The sequence below is a fragment of the Buceros rhinoceros genome, unplaced genomic scaffold, assembly GCF_000710305.1.
Source record: "Buceros rhinoceros silvestris isolate BGI_N320 unplaced genomic scaffold, ASM71030v1 scaffold11948, whole genome shotgun sequence".
Classification (NCBI taxonomy): Eukaryota; Metazoa; Chordata; class Aves; order Bucerotiformes; family Bucerotidae; genus Buceros; species Buceros rhinoceros.
The window spans coordinates 68,906-76,995 of NW_010425203.1; the positions used below are offsets into that span (position 1 = coordinate 68,906).

Sequence of the window (8,090 nt, forward strand, 5' to 3'; positions counted from 1 at the left end):
GGAAGAGAAGAACAAAGCGTTCTTTTTATTCTTAAGGGAACAAAACCCACAATGATAGGTGGTGAGGTTGCCTTTTTCATCTCGCCTAGCAACATACCTCTCACACATCCTGAAGAGCTAGTTTCAGAAGGTGAAAAGACAGAAGATACTCTGGGGTACATTCAGTTCTTGATTTTGGAGATTTTTTGTTACTAATTTTTGTATTTTAATATTCAATACTCTTTCCTAGGAGTTATTTGTTAAAAAATGCCACTAAACGCAACCTGTTTTGACAAAGTTATCAAAGCTCTTTTCATTTGTTGAAGTCTATTTTCTTCTCATTGTTCTCAGCAGTTGAGATTTGAAATGTGATTTTTTTTTCTGATGGAAAGCCAATAAAAGTGTCAATAACTAGTTCAATGCTATGCTTATTAAAACCATGCTAAGTGTTTTGTTAAAATAATTCATTGTATGAAATGAAGAATATACAACCACATAGGCATTTTTCATACAAATAACTTGATTTTTAAAATGACAAGTTTTTGTTAAAATGAAAAGGATTATAGTATTTTACATAACATATTCATACATACACCCATACAGACACATACAGAGAATTATATATTATTTGACCTGTTGAATTAGCCTCATTAAATATGTGGACTGGTCTGAGAGGTACTTCAAAGCACAGGTGCTTCCTTAGGAAAATATTCTGCTTTACTCTCTGTTTCTTACTGGTTTTTCTCAAAGATCTCCCAGCTGCAAAAATGGAAGCCTCTTCCCTCAAAATTGTTTTAATGTTAATCTGGAAACCAACAGGGCTGAAGGGTGACACATTCACACCAACCGTGAGTTAAATGCATATTGTGAAAAATCTCTGTATTGTAACAACGACCCTCAACTTTAACAGGAGCAATTTGGAACTTGTTATTTATCAAGCAACAGCAGTGAGTTAAAGGGTGAAAAAGAAACTATCACACACTAAATTCGAATGCTGAGATGTGTTTCTTGTAAGATGCTTTGTGCTCTGTAATGGAGCAGCAATAAGTTACTCTCCTATCAGATATACCTTCGCAGTGCCACTGAAATCAAAGTGACCTACATAAGCATGAATGGAAAGAACAGGAACCCCTAAACAGTGAATGGCCAGCACTCAGCAAATCCTGCAGAAGCAAGCTATAAAAACAATTTTTAAATGTCAACCGCATAAAGCATAAAGTCACCATCATTTAAATACAGTTTTCAAAACTGGGGATGGAGAACAATCCTTCCTTAGAGGCATGAAGTGTATCTTGGAAGAGACCCAAGAAGAAAAGCACAACTACATCATTCTCCTGCTAACGGTAATTTTAACCTCTGTTTACAGGTTCAAGCTGAGCTTCTGGAAAAACGATGCGGTAAGGGTTACTAAATACGTGGAAACCCTACTCACTCAGGCAGTTCCTGAGTTGAAACTGTCTGGGGCTCAGATTATATTTAGTGGGGACTAGCAGTTTTTGTGGAGGTCCTCTGTTTCTTTACAGATCCCCTCTTTCTCCAGCTGAAGAAAGGTGCAGGAAAAGAGCCCTTTCAAAAGTAAAGGGCAGAGTTTCTTCTAATTGTGGGTATATTTCCTGCCAATTCCATATTAAAACTTCATATACATACTTAAGATTTCTCTTGACAAATTACATTCCAGCTAAGATCAAAAAATAAATTCTGTCTTCTGATTTTGAGTAAATCCCAAAACTTCTTTTGGCATTCATTTCACATCAGGCTATGAGGAAATGCTATATACTCACAACTATATGTTTATGATGTAAGAGGAGAACTCTGTTGTGTTGTACATAAAGGAAAACCTACCCCCTGCCAGCATGAATTACGCAAGAAATAGTTATGAGAGGCTCTCAGAGAGACTGCATCAATCTGAATATATTCTTGCTTTCCAAAGCTGAATAAAACTTTCAAGGGAACAGACAAAATAATTTCTGTGCTATTGGAGAATACCTCACCAAGATTTTGTAGCTGTGTAGTATTTCAAGTGAAAGTGACTGCAGGATGAGACTGGTATTCTGCAAAGACAAGCGCAGCAGCATAAGGGCCAGCAGGCTCAGAGAACAAGCAGAGGACATCTCTCAGGAAAGTAAACCGAGGAACAAAGAGATGGAAGGAAGATGGCAGTTATCAAAAGAGAAGGTACTCAATGTCCAAGTACCTTTAGAGAAAAAGTCTAGTGCCAGCCCAGTGTAACCACACTAGCAATTCTCCAATCAAATAAACATGAAAAAGAGATCATGGAAAAAGCATAATGCATGTGCTAAGGATGAGTCTCAGCCTCCCTGGGCAACATGTCTCTAGAGATATAAGCAGAAAAGTAAAACCAGAACTTACCAAGCAAAGTACTTGATAAGCCATTATAAAAGATCTCAATAACATATTACAAGTTCAGCCAAAAAGAAAGCCCAGCAAAAGGCAAACGTTACAGCGTGAGAAAGGAGTTCAGATAACAGTACAGAAGATAATTAAATGCCTTCCTTGTCTGAGCCTCCAGAAGGAGGGAGACTGCAGTCAGATAAAGCTCTTTCTGCCCAGGGAATGGCATGCTGCCATGAGCTCTCCTTGCTGATGCTCTGAACTGGGCAGGCAAAACATGCCTCTGAACTGCAAGCTGTGACCCTGCCAGCGTGGTTCTCAGCTGCAGTTAGTGGGACCTGCTGAGAAGCACAGCTCATCAGTTCAAGCACTGCAGTGTGGCCAGAGCTGGCCTCCAGCTAGCTGGCTCCCAGTGGGAACAAAATTCAAGTCTGGCTGCAAGCAGCTCTGCAAACATGCCCCAAATTAATTTTGACATGAAGATAAGACTACAGAGCAAAGTACAGGAAAATAAAGAAAAACAGGAATAGAAATACTTATATGAGGTCCGAGGGTTCAGGTTAGAGGCCTGATAAAAATCAGCACAGAAAGCTTAAGGAATTATTGCATTTCCATGTGGGTAAACTAGGTTTATTTGTGGAAAACAAAAAAGCCTCACCAAACTGAAGAACAACTCCTGGTTCCTCAGCACTGTGAGCTACATGCATGTGTAAACATTATAAAGAAAACTTTGCTCTGTTTGTTAATTTTCTTTCTCCTCTAACTCTCTGTAGCATGTAGCATCTAACTGGCAGGAATTATCAAAAGTATTGGATTATCTATGCACGATGTTTAAAGGGGTGCAAGTTACCTGAAGGGCAAAATAATTAAAAAGTCAAGTAACCTTTGAAACATAAAGCAGAGGAGCCTCAGAAGACCACAGCAAGGGGAGGATCTACATTTTACAGAAAAGGGGAAAAGCTGAAAATTTCTGTATTTTAATCTTCCTAAACCTAGTGTCTACTTTACAATTGCAATACACTGTCCCTTTCTGAATACTTAACAGCTAAAGTTACTAAAATCTGGATTTTTCAAAAGCCCCTACTAGATGAGAAATAAAGAGTAGATGCTATCTATTTTAACCATGGCAAAGCGCTACATGACTTTCTTACTAGCAAGTAAAGAAGTATGGCATCACCATAAGATATGTGGACAAAAGCAGCACAGCTGCTGAACAGTTGTAGTCAAAGAGTAGGTAACCACTGTTTACTTTCAAAGCAGGAAATACACTGGTGAGTACAGAAACAAAGAAAATTCTGCTAAAACCCAGCACATAAAATAGTGGTAAGGGATAGGATTAAGGCTTAAACAGAAACAAAGTCTAAAAAAATCAAGAAAAATATTTTTAGAAACCTAGAAACTGAAAATGAAACATGATAATAAAATCAGTTTCTGATTAAAGGATTTTTGCAATGCTGTGACTCTATGGAAAAATCCATCACCAATTATCTTGTGTATAGTTAAAATGACTGATGTTTTCCTACAGTTGTATTCCACATTTTCTTGCCTTTTTTTTTTTTTTTGGTATTAACAGTCATAAAGTTCCGGTCTTAATCTACCTTCTTACCCTGTGTCATGCACACAGGATAAACTGGAATACCCCTTGATAAACTGTAGCAATAGAAGTAAATCTGAAGAAACGTCACACAGTACTTGACTTTCCCCAGAAGAGTTATAGACACGGTGTAACCTTTCGTACCTCAACACCACCATTTTCAAAGAGAAGATTATGAGATATCAAGGGTTTTTTGTGAAATGTAGAAAACCTGCAGGAATTATCATAGTTAAGAGTTTTACTTTTCCTCAGGAGGAAATGTGAAGCAGTTTGTCATAAGCAAGTGTTAAACAAGGAGCATTTGTCATTTTGCCATGACATCCCACTTATAGCCGGAAGGAAGGTGGGTGGTAGAATGGTTTGGAGAAAGTCAAGTACTGTTTATCAGTCCGGGCAGAAATAATAATGCTGCCAGTTTTTATCAGTACACTTTTCAGGGACTTTGTTTAATTGTCTCTGTAATTTGAATCAGCAGCCAGTACAAGTCAGCAGCTAGAGAAATAAGGCTCACTCAGCGCTGCGCATGCGATCACAGAGCCACTTAAGCATTCAGAACAAAACAAGCTGTGTTGCAAGGATCTCTGTGCCATTGACAGAAAATTGTGGTTTCGCACACACAAACACATCCTGGTTTTCTCTCATCATAGACTAATATCATTAAGTAAAGCAAACCACAGAAATCCACAGTCCTCCTGTTAATAAAGTCATATGAAAAAAATCCTGTAATCTAGCATGTATTCCTCACTGAAGAATTGTCAGCTGTGGATGCTATGTATCGTGAGCAGTTCTTTGATAAAACAAATAGATCTGCTCTGGCCCTACCAGAAAGTTAATCAATAAGAATATCTGAGCTAATGAAAGAGCCACTCATAAAAATCAGTGTTGCCCATCAGCTTTTATAAAACATGATTAATTTCATGTTTTAAATTTTCATTTTTAAATTCATATGCAATAAACTGTATTACTGAGGAGGGAATTCATTAAGCATCTTTTAATGACCCCTTGTTGACAGTGATAACAAAAGAATTGTTGTTTCTGAAGCTGCTCCACTCCATGAAATGTTTTAAAATATAATTATTGGTGTGGGAGACAAATATCCAAATCACTCATAAAACTTCCTTTTCATATTACTGCTATTCTCAGAGGCATCAGGGAGTCTTTATAAACAGCAGAAATCAAGTCTTCACTGAAAAAATATATATACACTATCTCAAATGCCTTGCATGATGGATAGCAGAATTCATGGGCATTCAGTTTTTCATTCACTGCAGTTTCCTGGTAAAGAAAAAGAGTAAGATTGCTGGTCTAGCACTGTCAAGCCCATACGGCAAAGATGCCAGCAAGCAGTGCTCCATGGTTAGCTCAGGATTATAAAAAAAGAGGTTGAGGAAATTGGAAACAATAACAATTTTGAGTCTGTGACTCCTCTTTTCTAATGTGGAAACGAGATGAGCATGAAAAGCAGTGGTGGGAAAAGGGTGTCCAAGCAGGGAGTTAGAAAAGAAGAAAGGGCACTTATAAGGCAGTCAGGATGGATCACATGGATTTGAATTTATTTTTCCCTCTTTGAAACCTAACAGAACCTTTATATGCTGAGGCTGAGCTGAAGAGACTATGAATTAGTCGATGCACCTGCAATTGCAGAAGAAAATCTGCCAAATGCCAGATAAGACAACCTGTTGCTTTTTATTCCTAAAATCTGGCTTTCAACAAAATCCTTCCCTCGAGGCACAGTAGGTGTTCCAGCGAGGCTCTGGAGAGTGGCCGGAGAGCTGTGATGCTCAGCCACAGCCTCAGCATTCAGAACAGCCAGAGGCTGGCCCAGGACTGAGCTGAGAGGCAGACAGAGCTGACTCACAGAGATGCAGGAAGCAATGTAATTCCTCCTGAGACACGAGGATCCACAGTACCTCACGCTCTACGCTGTTTTGCAGCAAAGATATTCCAAGATGCTTACAGTGATTGCTATGTACTTTATCCCAAACTTAGGCACTGGAAAACAGGGCTGGAGAGGGTAAATGCATTTGTCAAGAAAGTGTTCCCAGTGATAGAACAGGAGAAGACATCACAGGTGAAATCATCTTGCTGAAATACATGAGTTTTGCTTCTATCTTCACCAGACTCATGTTTTCACAAGAAACTGATCCCATTTTCACACTTTTTCTCAGCTATTTATGCCTTCCCTATTAAAAGTTACAAAACAACAGCTGAACCTAAACTTCATCTCTGAAAATTAATTTACATTAAATCACAAATTAATCTCATCACAAAATGGGAGTGTGCTTATCATTAGCCTCAAGTATCCTAGGAGTTTGTTTAAACACAGAAGATGTCAGGAAACATTATTTTTCACTATGAACATTGAGGCACTTACTAAGCATGTGCACCTTGTAGAAGTTCCCGAGGAGATTATTACAGAAGTTTACCAGCTGAGAGGCCAAGTCATGCATTCCTCACCATGATGGACATATTATCACTTACGTGGACATGGGCAAAAGGTCTCAGTGAGTAATCCCTGGCCCCAGGAAGATCTGCTTTCTAAGGTGCATCTTGCTTTTCTTATTTAGGACGCTCATACCCATTTGGTCTCAGGCAGAGGAGTTGGTTAGTAGGTATTCAGCTCCTTCTTTGGTCCCAAGCTTAAACTACCAGGAAAAGGCAATGTAACTGCTCAGGATGGTTCAGAAAGAATCACTTTTCCTGAATTTTCTACTTTGTGTTCTTGAGACTAATAAGAAATTTCTCCTCTGCGTAAGGCAATTAATATTTTGGTCCATCCCCTTTGAATTAAATTGTTATGATAGAAATTAACCTAATTACACCTGAGTAGGTCAAAGAATGATCTGGAATGATTTTTTTAATTATTATTTTTAAGGCTACATTATTTTAAAAAGCAGATATAACTGCAATTTTATAGCCCTCCTTATGGAGCGCTTATCTTTTTGCCTGTAAAAGGGCATTTGCACAAATGAAGCACTATCTCCACTGCTTTTAGCTATTTCTATATAACAGAACATTGTTTCAAACAAACTCGAATAATTTTACTGTCAGGAGGGAATGCATCACCCTTTGGAAAACAAAAAAATGAGGTACATGGAGAACATTACTGTAGCTGGCCTGATTTTTGTAGGTCAGGTCTTTGTACTGCAAAAGGAGATTTCTCTGCAGGGATGGCTTCCAAGCTTATCAGCGCTGGCAGATGCATGGTTTTCTCTTACTAATAAAATATCCAGAAATTTATGAATCCTGTCCAATAGTCAGGGAGTCCTATTTACAAAGCATCTGAACAACTATTCTAGTACACAATTCACACATTTGCAGTCAAACCTTCCTCCCCATTTAGTATGTTGTCTTCATCCTCCAGTTTTAACAGCTTCAGCAACAGATTTTATATTAGCCTTATGTTGGTGGGGAATGTGGAATTGTAATGACATAACTTTTGCTGTTACAACTCCAGTTAACTGTATGACACCACTATGAATTTTTTCTCATACTATACATTAACAGCTAAAATCGTATTATTTTAACACTGTTAGCATAGGGATAGCAATATAAAAGGTACCACAGAGCAGCAAACAACCAAAATACTGAAGATATATACTGAGCAACACTTGAGAAAATCATCTTATTTCATATGCATATGTCAAATAGGTACCAAATCCTTAACATATATAAATCAACTGATACTATTTTACAGTCTAACCCTCAATGAAACTTCATGTCCAAACATGCAGGCAGTAGACCTCTCTGAGGAAAGGCCATGGCAGGGTAGCAGCAGTACTCTCCTGTTCACAGTGCAGCAGATTCTAATCTATACTTCCCTTTGGTTGAACTATCATACTAGCACAGGAGGTCATTTCCCATGTTTGCAGCATTGCAAAATCAAGTCCTCACATATTTTGTCATTCTGGCTGCTCCTTATGCAGAGACAAGCCAAGAACTGGAGCCCCAACCACTCAATGATTTCTTTCCACTTTTCACCTCATAACCACATCAGTGCCTCTCCCTCAGCAGTAAGACTCTTCACCCATGTGCCATCCCTCTCTTCTTCGTACTGAACACTGAGGAGGATGAAGCACCATGAGAAGGAAACCTTTTTCTTCAAATCTGCTCTCCAAGTTAATTGTGGAGGAGGCTTGGAGTGGCTGGGCCTTTTTATAGCTGT

The 8,090-nt window shown here is 38.5% G+C and overlaps 1 protein-coding gene across 1 annotated transcript in view; it reads right to left on the minus strand.

Moving 5' to 3' along the window:
• The window catches only part of RGS7 (regulator of G-protein signaling 7), an 85,898-nt gene that overhangs the window by 59,571 nt on the left and 18,237 nt on the right, over positions 1–8,090 (minus strand). The gene's annotated exons all lie outside the window — the stretch shown is intronic.